General features: G+C 39.9%; 1 protein-coding gene across 3 annotated transcripts in view; it reads right to left on the bottom strand.

The window, feature by feature from the left end:
* The window catches only part of PC (pyruvate carboxylase), a 1,247,468-nt gene that overhangs the window by 1,124,457 nt on the left and 110,695 nt on the right, over window positions 1–12,316 (bottom strand). Inside the window, exon 1 of one of the 3 annotated variants that reach the window (XM_053720001.1) lies at window positions 8,807–8,825. The exons of the other annotated variants lie outside the window; for them this stretch is intronic. The gene's annotated coding sequence lies outside the window, so the exon portion shown is untranslated. Of the gene's footprint in view, window positions 1–8,806; window positions 8,826–12,316 lie in introns of those variants that run through there. 3 annotated transcript variants of the gene reach the window in all.

The raw sequence follows: 12,316 nt of genomic DNA on the forward strand, positions 1-12,316 counted from the left end.
AAATAAATGTTTAAACACATATATTTAGAACTTTATAAAAAAAGTGCCCAACCATAGCTTAGAGTGTCACAGAAAATAAGACTTACTTACCCCAGGACACTCATCTACATGTAGTAGAAAGCCAAACCAGTACTGAAACGAGAATCAGTAGAGGTAATGGTATATATAAGAGTATATCGTCAATCTGAAAAGGGAGGTAAGAGATGAATCTCTACGACCGATAACAGAGAACCTATGAAATAGACCCCGTAGAAGGAGATCATTGAATTCAAATAAGCAATACTCTCTTCACATCCCTCTGACATTCACTGCACGCTGAGAGGAAATCCGGGCTCCAACCTGTTGCAGAGCGCATATCAACGTAGAATCTAGCACAAACTTACTTCACCACCTCCATAGGAAGGCAAAGTTTGTAAAACTGATTTGTGGGTGTGGTGAGGGGTGTATTTATAGGCATTTTAAGGTTTGGGAAACTTTGCCCCTCCTGGTAGGAATGTATATCCCATACGTCACTAGCTCATGGACTCTTGCTAATTACATGAAAGAAATGCACGTATTCACCAATCACACGCTGTGTTCAGGTCAGTGCTGGCTCAGCAGCACACCTAGTGGTAGAGATCACCTAAAATGCACATATTCACCAATCACATGCTGTGTTCAGGTCAGTGCTGGCTCAGCAGCACACCTAGTGGTAGAGATCACCTAAAATGCACATATTCAACAATCACACGCTGTGTTCAGGTCAGCGCTGGCTCAGCAGCACACCTAGTGGTAGAGATCACCTAAAATGCACATATTCACCAATCGCACGCAGTGTTCAGGTCAACACTGGCTCAGTAGCACACCTAGTGGTAGAGATCACCTAAAATGCACATATTCACCAATCACATGCGGTGTTCAGGTCAGCACAGGCTCAGCAGCACACCTAGTGGTAGAGATCAGCTAAAATGCACATATTAACCAATCACACGCTGTGTTCAGGTCAGTGCTGGCTCAGCAGCACACCTAGTGGTAGAGATCAGCTAAAATGCACATATTCACCAATCACACACTGTGTTCAGGTCAGCACAGGCTCAGCAGCACACCTAGTGGTAGAGATCACCTAAAATGCACATATTCACCAATCACACGAGGTGTTCAGGTCAGCGCTGGCTCAGCAGCACACCTAGTGGTAGAGATCAGCTAAAATGCACATATTCACCAATCAGACGCTGTGTTCAGGTCAGCACTGGCTCAGCAGCACACCTAGTGGTAGAGATTAGCTAAAATGCACATATTCACCAATCACACACTGTGTTCAGGTCAGTACTGGCTCAGCAGCACACCTAGTGGTAGAGATCAGCTAAAATGCACATATTCACCAATCACACGCTGTGTTCAGGTCAGTGCTGGCTCAGCAGCACACCTAGTGGTAGAGATTAGCTTAAATGCACATATTCACCAATCACACGCGGTGTTCAGGTTAGCGCTGGCTCAGCAGCACACCTAGTGGTAGAGATCACCTAAAATGCACATATTCACCAATCACACGCGGTGTTCAGGTCAGCACTGGCTCAGCAGCACACCTAGTGGTAGAGATCACCTAAAATGCACATATTCACCAACCACATGCTGTGTTCAGGTCAGCACTGGCTCAGCAGCACACCTAGTGGTAGAGATCAGCTAAAATGCACATATTCACCAATCGCACGCAGTGTTCAGGTCAGCACTGGCTCAGTAGCAAACCTAGTGGTAGAGATCACCTAAAATGCACATATTCACCAATCACACGCTGTGTTCAGGTCAGCACTGGCTCAGCAGCACACCTAGTGGTAGAGATTAGCTAAAATGCACATATACACCAATCACACGCTGTGTTCAGGTCAGCACTGGCTCAGCAGCACACCTAGTGGTAGAGATCACCTAAAATGCACATATTCACCAATCACACGCTGTGTTCAGGTCAGAGCTGGCTCAGCAGCACACCTAGTGGAAGAGATCAGCTAAAATGCACATATTCACCAATCACATGCTGTGTTCAGGTCAGTGTTGGCTCAGCAGCACACCTAGTGGTAGAGATCAGCTAAAATGCACATATTCACCAATCACATTCTGTGTTCAGGTCAGCGCTGGCTCAGCAGCACACCTAGTGGTAGAGATCAGCTAAAATGCACATATTCACCAATCACACGCAGTGTTCAGGTCAGCACTGGCTCAGAAGCACACCTAGTGGTAGAGATTAGCTTAAATGCACATATTCACCAATCACACGCTGTGTTCAGGTCAGAGCTGGCTCAGCAGCACACCTAGTGGTAGAGATCAGCTAAAATGCACATATTCACCAATAACACGCTGTGTTCAGGTCAGCACAGGCTCAGCAGCACACCTAGTGGTAGAGATCACCTAAAATGCACATATTCACCAATCACACGCAGTGTTCAGGTCAGCACTGGCTCAGAAGCACACCTAGTGGTAGAGATCAGCTAAAATGCACATATTCACCAATCACACGCTGTGTTCAGGTCAGTGCTGGCTCAGCAGCACACCTAGTGGTAGAGATTAGCTAAAATGCACATATTCACCAATCACACGCTGTGTTCAGGTCAGCACTGGCTCAGAAGCACACCTAGTGGTAGAGATCAGCTAAAATGCACATATTAACCAATCACACGCTGTGTTCAGGTCAGCACTGGCTCAGAAGCACACCTAGTGGTAGAGATCAGCTAAAATGCACATATTCACTAATCACATGCTGTGTTCAGGTCAGTGCTGGCTCAGCAGCACACCTAGTGGTAGAGATCAGCTAAAATGCACATATTCACCAATCACACGCGGTGTTCAGGTCAGCACTGGCTCAGCAGCACACCTAGTGGTAGAGATCAGCTAAAATGCACATATTCACCAATCACACGCTGTGTTCAGGTCAGCACTGGCTCAGCAGCACACCTAGTGGTAGAGATCAGCTAAAATGCACATATTCACCAATCACACGCGGTGTTCAGGTCACCACTGGCTCAGCAGCACACCTAGTGGTAGAGATCACCTAAAATGCACATATTCACCAATCACACGCGGTGTTCAGGTCAGCACTGGCTCAGCAGCACACCTAGTGGTAGAGATCAGCTAAAATGCACATATTCACCATTCACACGCTGTGTTCAGGTCAGCGCTGGCTCAGCAGCTCACCTAGTGGTAGTTAATACCTATGTGCTTATAGCAAGTGTTTGTGCAATAATATAATACATCACAGCCCTCCAGATTCCGCTCACTGACCAGTGTCATGTGCGACCTGCTTGTGCTACTTAGTCTGTGAGTCTTATACCTGACAAATACAGGGCCACAACCACCGGAAATAAAACACAGTTCACCCAAAAGTGCAAGTGTCACAGAAATATCACCATTGAATTTAACCTGAGCTATTCATACTGCTGCCAGCTGTCCTTAAAAACACAGTAAAATCTAATGATCGCTCCCTTCTGCTGCCAGTAACAAGGAATTATTTTACAACTTTGGTTGCCAATAACACAAATACAGTGATTTAACTATTGGGCTACTGGTAGCACAAAGAAATCATATTACTCATGGGCTGCCAGTAATACACATACAAATATATATATATAGCGCAATGATTATGATTTTATAATTGGGTTGCCAGTAAAAAAACACAAAGTAACAATTTTACCCTTGGCCTGACAGTAACACACATTTAGCTATGATTTTGTCCTTTTGCTGCCAGTAACATACATAAGCTTGTCCCTCTTTTGACTGTTCATAGCAAATACAAATCAGCTACTGCACACACAGCATTTGCCTGACTGTAATATACACAGGACAGTCGTTTTCCCTTACAATGGCTGTCAGTAATAAACATACAGAATATATTTTACCCCCAGCATTTATTAGTAACACATAAAACAGTGTTTTAGCCTCCTTGGTTGCCCAATAAATGTGAAACCCCCTTGAATATCAGTAACACAAACAGCTTGGTGTGCGAAACATAGGACTTTAAACAGGACATAGGTTTATTGTATAGATTTTACTAAACAGTCCAGTGAAATACTGAACACCTAGAACCCCTTCTTATAAGAGACTAAATAGATATCAGAGCATTTCCATAACTATAGGATCTTATTTAATGTAATATCTCTGTACACTCAGCACAGCATGCTGTATATAAAACAAACAGGACATCAGGAAATCAGGACATCACTCATCTAATGTCACTGCCTTGCACACACTGTCCCCTCTTCTGTAGCTGTGTCACAAACATCTATACCACAGATCACATGTGCACAGATGATCTATATAAAACAAACAGGACATATAATAAGTCACAGTCACCCAGCTAATGTCACTGCCTTGCACATACTGTCCCCTCTCTTGTAACTGTGTCACACACATCTATACCACAGATCACATGTGCACACATGATCTATATAAAACAAACAGGACATATAATAAGTCACAGTCACCCAGCTAATGTCACTGCCTTGCACATACTGTCCCCTCTCTTGTAACTGTGTCACACACATCTATACCACAGATCACATGTGCACAGATGATCTATATAAAACAAACAGGACATCTAATAAGTCACAGTCACTCAGCTAATGTCACTGCCTTGCACATACTATCCCCTCTCCTGTAGCTGTGTCACACACATCTATACCACAGATCACATGTGCACAGATGATCTATATAAAACAAACAGGACATATAATAAGTCACAGTCACTCAGCTAATGTCACTGACTTGCACACACTGTCCCCTCTTCTGTAGCTGTGTCACACACATCTATACCACAGATCACATGTGCACAGATGATCTATATAAAACAAACAGGACATATAATAAGTCACAGTCACCCAGCTAATGTCACTGCCTTGCACACACTGTCCCCTCTCTTGTAGCTGTGTCACACACATCTATATCACAGATCACATGTGCACAGATGATCTATATAAAACAAACAGGAGATCTAATAAGTCACAGTCACCCAGCTAATGTCACTGCCTTGCACACACTGTCCCCTCTCTTGTAACTGTGTCACACACATCTATATCACAGATCACATGTGCACAGATGATCTATATAAAACAAACAGGGCATATAATAAGTCACAGTCACCCAGCTAATGTCACTGCCTTGCACACACTGTCCCCTCTCCTGTAGCTGAGTCACACACAGCTTTATTACAGATAGCATGTGCACAGATGATCTATATAAAACAAACAGGAGATCTAATAAGTCACAGTCACTCAGCTAATGTCACTGCCTTGCACATACTGTCCCCTCTCCTGTAATTGTGTCACACACATCTATACCACAGATCACTTGTGCACAGATGATCTATATAAAACAAACAGGACATATAATAAGTCACAGTCACCCAGCTAATGTCACTGCCTTGCACACACTGTCCCCTCTCCTGTAGCTGTGTCACACACATCTATATCACAGATCACATGTGCACAGATGATCTATATAAAACAAACAGGACATATAATAAGTCACAGTCACTCAGCTAATGTCACTGCTTGCACACACTGTCCCCTCTCCTGTAGCCGAGTCACACACAGCTTTATTACAGATCACATGTGCACAGATGATCTATATAAAACAAACAGGAGATCTAATAAGTCACAGTCACCTAGCAAATGTCACTGCCTTGCACACACTGTCCCCTCTCCTGTAGCTGTGTCACACACATCTATATCACAGATCACATGTGCACAGATGATCTATATAAAACAAACAGGAGATCTAATAAGTCACAGTCACTCAGCTAATGTCACTGCATTGCACACACTGTCCCCTCTCTTGTAACTGTGTCACACACATCTATACCACAGATCACATGTGCACAGATGATCTATATAAAACAAACAGGACATATAATAAGTCACAGTCACTCAGCTAATGTCACTGCTTGCACACACTGTCCCCTCTCCTGTAGCCGAGTCACACACAGCTTTATTACAGATCACATGTGCACAGATGATCTATATAAAACAAACAGGAGATCTAATAAGTCACAGTCACCTAGCAAATGTCACTGCCTTGCACACACTGTCCCCTCTCCTGTAGCTGTGTCACACACATCTATACCACAGATCACTTGTGCACAGATGATCTATATAAAACAAACAGGACATATAATAAGTCACAGTCACTCAGCTGTCACTGCCTTGCACATACTGTCCCCTCTCCTGTAACTGTGTCACACACATCAATACCACAGATCACATGTGCACAGATGATCTATATAAAACAAACAGGACATCTAATAAGTCACAGTCACTCAGCTAATGTCACTGCCTTGCACACACTGTCCCCTCTTCTGTAGCTGTGTCACACACATCTATACCACAGATCACATGTGCACAGATGATCTATATAAAACAAACAGGACATCTAATAAGTCACAGTCACTCAGCTAATGTCACTGCCTTGCACACACTGTCCCCTCTTCTGTAGCTGTGTCACACACATCTATACCACAGATCACATGTGCACAGATGATCTATATAAAACAAACAGGACATATAATAAGTCACAGTCACTCAGCTAATGTCACTGCTTGCACATACTGTCCCCTCTCCTGTAACTGTGTCACACACATCTATATCACAGATCACATGTGCACAGATGATCTATATAAAACAAACAGGAGATCTAATAAGTCACAGTCACTCAGCTAATGTCACTGCCTTGCACACACTGTCCCCTCTCTTGTAACTGTGTCACACACATCTATACCACAGATCACATGTGCACAGATGATCTATATAAAACAAACAGGAGATCTAATAAGTCACAGTAAATCAGCTAATGTCACTGCCTTGCACACACTGTCCCCTCTCCTGTAGCTGTGTCACACACATCTATACCACAGATCACTTGTGCACAGATGATCTATATAAAACAAATAGGACATATAATAAGTCACAGTCACTCAGCTGTCACTGCCTTGCACACACTGTCCCCTCTTCTGTAGCTGTGTCACACACATCTATACCACAGATCACATGTGCACAGATGATCTATATAAAACAAACAGAGCATATAATAAGTCACAGTCACCCAGCTAATGTCACTGCCTTGCACACACTGTCCCCTCTCCTGTAGCTGAGTCACACACAGCTTTATTACAGATAGCATGTGCACAGATGACCTATACAAAACAAACAGTAGATCTAATAAGTCACAGTCACTCATCTAATGTCACTGCCTTGCACACACTGTCCCCTCGTCTGTAGCTGTGTCACACACATCTATACCACAGATCACATGTGCACAGATGATCTATATAAAACAAACAGGGCATATAATAAGTCACAGTCACCCAGCTAATGTCACTGCCTTGCACACACTGTCCCCTCTCCTGTAGCTGAGTCACACACAGCTTTATTACAGATAGCATGTGCACAGATGATCTATACAAAACAAACAGGAGATCTAATAAGTCACAGTCACTCATCTAATGTCACTGCCTTGCACACACTGTCCCCTCTTCTGTAACTGTGTCACACACATCTATACCACAGATCACATGTGCACAGATGATCTATATAAAACAAACAGGAGATCTAATAAGTCACAGTCACTCAGCTAATGTCACTGCCTTGCACACACTGTCCCCTCTCCTGTAGCTGAGTCACACACATCTATATCACAGATCACATGTGCACACATGATCTATATAAAACAAACAGGAGATCTAATAAGTCACAGTCACTCAGCTGTCACTGCCTTGCACATACTGTCCCCTCTCCTGTAGCTGAGTCACACACATCTATACCACAGATCACATGTGCACAGATGATCTATATAAAACAAACAGGACATATAATAAGTCACAGTCACCCAGCTAATGTCACTGTCTTGCACATACTGTCCCCTCTCCTGTAACTGTGTCACACACATCTATATCACAGATCACATGTGCACAGATGATCTATATAAAACAAACAGGACATATAATAAGTCACAGTCACCCAGCTAATGTCACTGTCTTGCACATACTGTCCCCTCTCCTGTAACTATATCACACACATCTATACCACAGATCACTTGTGCACAGATGATCTATATAAAACAAACAGGAGATCTAATAAGTCACAGTCACTCAGCTAATGTCACTGCCTTGCACACACTGTCCCCTCTTCTGTAGCTGTGTCACACACATCTATACCACAGATAACATGTGCACAGATGATCTATATAAAACAAATAGGACATATAATAAGTCACAGTCACTCAGCTGTCACTGCCTTGCACACACTGTCCCCTCTTCTGTAGCTGTGTCACACACATCTATACCACAGATCACATGTGCACAGATGATCTATATAAAACAAACAGGACATATAATAAGTCACAGTCACCCAGCTAATGTCACTGCCTTGCACACACTGTCCCCTCTCCTGTAACTATATCACACACATCTATACCACAGATCACATGTGCACAGATGATCTATATAAAACAAACAGGAGATCTAATAAGTCACAGTCACTCAGCTAATGTCACTGCCTTGCACATACTGCCCCCTCTCCTGTAGCTGAGTCACACACATCTATACCACAGATCACATGTGCACAGATGATCTATATAAAACAAACAGGAGATCTAATAAGTCACAGTCACTCAGCTAATGTCACTGCCTTGCACATACTGTCCCCTCTCCTGTAGCTGTGTGACATTGTGAGTCACAAACATCTATAACACAGATAAATCAGTTTACAGGCGAGATTTTGAATATAAATAAACTTTAATTACTATCCGGACAATCACCCTCTAGTGACACAGGTGTCTTCCCTCTTACCTACACACACGGCGCAGCCCCCACAAAACCAGAAGTTGCACAGGCACCGCAGCCCTCTGGTACAGACACAACCTGACACGCCTCTAATTACCTAACAGCTTAATCGTGTGCCAAATCCTCACTATCACATGTCCCAGGAAATCTACAGTTTTCTGCTAAATCCGCATAAAGAATAGAAATTTAAAGGTGCAGAATAAAGAAAAGTAACAGAATGCATTAATTATAGCTGTCTGTCCAATACTTCTGCAAACACAATAAATGTTTATATATGCACAGTTTATATCAGTAATTAAGTGCTGCATTACATAAGGTCTGCACACACAATAACTGTTTATATATGCACAGTATATATCAGTAATTAAGTGCTGCATTACACAAGGTCTGCACACACAATATATGTTTATATATGCACAGTATATATCAGTAATTAAGTGCTGCATTACAAAAGGTCGGCACACACAATATATGTTTATATATGCACAGTATATATCAGTAATTAAGTGCTGCATTACAAAAGGTCGGCACACACAATACATGTTTATATATGCACAGTATATATCAGTAATTAAGTGCTGCATTACATAAGGTCAGCACACACAATAAATGTTTATATATGCACAGTATATATCAGTAATTAAGTGCTGCATTACATAAGGTCTGCACACACAATAAATGTTTATATATGCACAGTATATATCAGTAATTAAGTGCTGCATTACACAAGGTCTGCACACACAATAAATGTTTATATATGCACAGTATATATCAGTAATTAAGTGCCGCATTGCATAAGGTCTGCACACACAATAAATGTGTATATATGCACAGTATATATCAGTAATTAAGTTCTGCATTACATAAGGTCTGCACACACAATAAATGTTTATATATGCACAGTATAAGTCAGTAATTATGTGCTGCATTACATAAGGTCTGCACACACAATAAATGTGTATATATGCACAGTATATATCAGTAATTAAAGGAGTAGAAATGTTTGCTAAATTGCATGAAAATAAAATAAACGATTTGTTACAATAATATTTACAGTTTTAAATCCACTTACTTATATTTAAAACAAAGCTTTTAAATATATACATTTTGTACTTTTCTTTTTTCAATAAGCTGCTCAGATGACAGCCCATAAAAGAAGGCTGAACTAGTGGATAAAGCATAATTTACCCTAGTCCAATCGCACTGCAGCATTGCGCTTGTACTTTGAATATTCATAATGTACTATCTCGCTGAAGATCGCATGCACGGTACACTGTAAGGGCACGCTATCTTTACTGTTCTTTCATATGACACAACCTGTTTATCGCAGCATTGATTTACTAATAGAATTCAGTTATTTACATTTTCTAAGGGATCTAAAAAGCAAACAAAAGCGAGATTGTAAGCAATAGCTAAGTGAATGTTACATACTTACTATTGCTTACAATATGTCCTTGTCAAAATCCAGCACTTGATTAGGAGAGAGGACAGATGGAAATGGATATGTGCATGCGTTAACCGGGTAACTATTTGAATGCACATGCAAACCTCCGTGATTTTCTACCTAGGTAGAACATCATTATAGGGCCCGTATAATGAAGCCAATTGTGGGTTTGGCGAAATCAGCATTTTGGAGAACAAATTGCAGGAAAATTACTAGAAACATTTAATAGGTACCAATTGCAAATATCTTTTATATAAAATGAGGTTTTAAAACAAGTTAAAATAATTTTTGAGTTTACTATCCCTTTAAGTGCTGCATTACAAAAGGTCTGCACACACAATAAATGTTTATATATGTACAGTATATATTAGTAATTAAGTGCTACAATTCATAAGGTCTGCACACACAATAAATGTTTATATATGCACAGTATATATCAGTAATTAAGTGTCACATTACAAAAGGTCTGCACACACAATAAATGTTTATATATGCACAGTATATATCAGTAATTAAGTACTGTATTACACAAGGTCTGCACACACAATAAATGTTTATATATGCACAGTATATATCAGTAATTAAGTGCTGCATTACACAAGGTCTGCACACACAATAAATGTTTATATATGCACAGTATATATCAGTAATTAAGTGCCACATTGCATAAGGTCTACACACACAATAAATGTTTATATATGTACAGTAAATATCAGTAATTAAGTACTGTATTACAAAAGGTCAGCGCACACAATACATGTTTATATATGCACAGTATATATCAGTAATTAAGTGCTGCATTACATAAGGTTTGCACACACAATAAATGTTTATATATGTACAGTAAATATCAGTAATTAAGTACTGTATTACAAAAGGTCAGCGCACACAATACATGTTTATATATGCACAGTACATATCAGTAATTAAGTGCTGTATTACATAAGGTCTGCACACACAATAAATGTTTATATATGTACAGTATATATCAGTAAATAAGTGCTGCATTACAAAAGTTCTGCACACACAATAAATGTTTATATATGCACAGTATATATCAGTAATTAAATGCTGCATTACAAAAGGTCTGCACACGCAATAAATATTTATATATGCACAGTACATATCAGTAATTAAGTGCAGCATTACATAAGGCCTGCACACACAATAAATGTTTATATATGCACAGTATAAATCAGTAATTAAGTGCTGTATTACATAAGGTCTGCACACTCAATAAATGTTTATATATGCACAGTATATATCAGTAATTAAGTGCTGCATTACATAAGGTTTGCACACACAATAAATGTTTATATATGTACAGTATATATCAGTAAATAAATGCTGCATTACAAAAGTTCTGCACACACAATAAATGTTTATATATGCACAGTATATATCAGTAATTAAATGCTGCATTACAAAAGGTCTGCACACGCAATAAATATTTATATATGCACAGTACATATCAGTAATTAAGTGCAGCATTACATAAGGCCTGCACACACAATAAATGTTTATATATGCACAGTATAAATCAGTAATTAAGTGCTGTATTACATAAGGTCTGCACACACAATAAATGTTTATATATGCACAGTATCTATCAGTAATTATGTGCAACATTACATAAGGTCTGCACACACAAATGTTTATATATGCACAGTATATATCAGTAAATAAATGCTGCATTACATAAGGTATGCACAGACAATAAATGTTTATATATGCACAGTATATATCAGTAATTAAGTGCTGCATTACATAAGGTCTGCACAAACAATAAATGTTTATAAATGCACAGTATATATCAGTAATTAAGTGCTGCATTACATAAGGTATGCACACACAATAAATGTTTATATATGCACAGTATATATCAGTAAATAAGTGCTGCATTACATAAGGTATGCACAGACAATAAATGTTTATATATGCATAGTATATATCAGTAATTAAGTGCTGCATTACATAAGGTTTGCACACACAATAAATGTTTATATATGTACAGTATATATCAGTAAATAAGTGCTGCATTACAAAAGTTCTGCACACACAATAAATGTTTA

The sequence above is a fragment of the Bombina bombina genome, chromosome 7 (assembly GCF_027579735.1).
Source record: "Bombina bombina isolate aBomBom1 chromosome 7, aBomBom1.pri, whole genome shotgun sequence".
NCBI classification, from domain to species: domain Eukaryota; kingdom Metazoa; phylum Chordata; class Amphibia; order Anura; family Bombinatoridae; genus Bombina; species Bombina bombina.